Source organism: Aplysia californica, unplaced genomic scaffold (assembly GCF_000002075.1).
Source record: "Aplysia californica isolate F4 #8 unplaced genomic scaffold, AplCal3.0 scaffold00787, whole genome shotgun sequence".
Classification (NCBI taxonomy): Eukaryota; Metazoa; Mollusca; class Gastropoda; order Aplysiida; family Aplysiidae; genus Aplysia; species Aplysia californica.
Window position 1 is genome coordinate 303,734 of NW_004798057.1, and position 1,082 is coordinate 304,815.

Sequence of the window (1,082 nt, forward strand, 5' to 3'; positions counted from 1 at the left end):
CTCTCTCTCTCTCTCTCTGTCTGTCTCTCTCACCTCGCTCGCGTTAAGGCCAAGGCAAGTCGCTTACCTAATCCATCGAGCTCTACCGATAATTCGCGCGGATCGATAATCGAGTGGCCAAATTCTATCAATCAATAAAGGAGTAAGGAGTGAGGGCCAGGGATTTGGCCAGGGTCCCGTTACTTCTGGCCTGGCCTGGTCTGGTGGTCCAGCGGCGGGGAGCTGTCCGTCACGGCCACTTGCACCACTGGTCACTTCATATACTGGTCACTTAATAATATACTGGTCACTTCTGTGGGCCCTGCGTTTCACACAGCATTGCGAAATCTTGTGTGGTATGTTGCGTTGACTCACGATACGAGCTTTAGTTTTTGTAGAGATTTTACGGCACTCGCAACTGCATAAGGTCGTTATATGAGCGCCAGAAGATTAGAGGGGTTACAAGAAAGTAACAAGCATAAAAAAGTTTAGTTTTAGCAGAGGTTTTACGGCACTCGCAACTGCATAAGGTCATAGGAGCGCCTAAAGATTAGAGGGGGCGAGGAAGGAAGGTGTGAACTGACAATAGTAATGATTATGATAGAGTGTTGGAGAACAACAGCAGCACTTAATCGGGGATACCCGAGATGGTTTTAGTTTTAGCAGAGGTTTTACAGCACTTGCAACTGCATAAGGTCATAAGAGCGCCAGAAGATTAGAGGTGTTACAAGAGAGTAACAAACATAAAAATAAAAGAAGAAGGCGAGATAAGGACGATGACTGTTTGATACGAAAGAAGAAGCAAACCACACCAGAGCACCCGCCAACCACCCACCTCACGACACGACACAGGGTACACAAACCAAAGTAATGGTTTGTAAAGCGCGCTGACAGAATTAGTTAGCCCTTTGACTCAGCAAGCCTTTTCAAAATAGATACTTCACACTTATACGTGACGTTTTTAAAAAACAATTTATACGTCTGAAATAATAAAAGACAAGGTGTAATAGTAGTTAAAGAATATGGTATCAATAGAAAATCTACAACGGAACGACTTACGGCTGGTTTAGGGGTTGTGTTGTTTGTTTGGTTTTTGTGTGTGG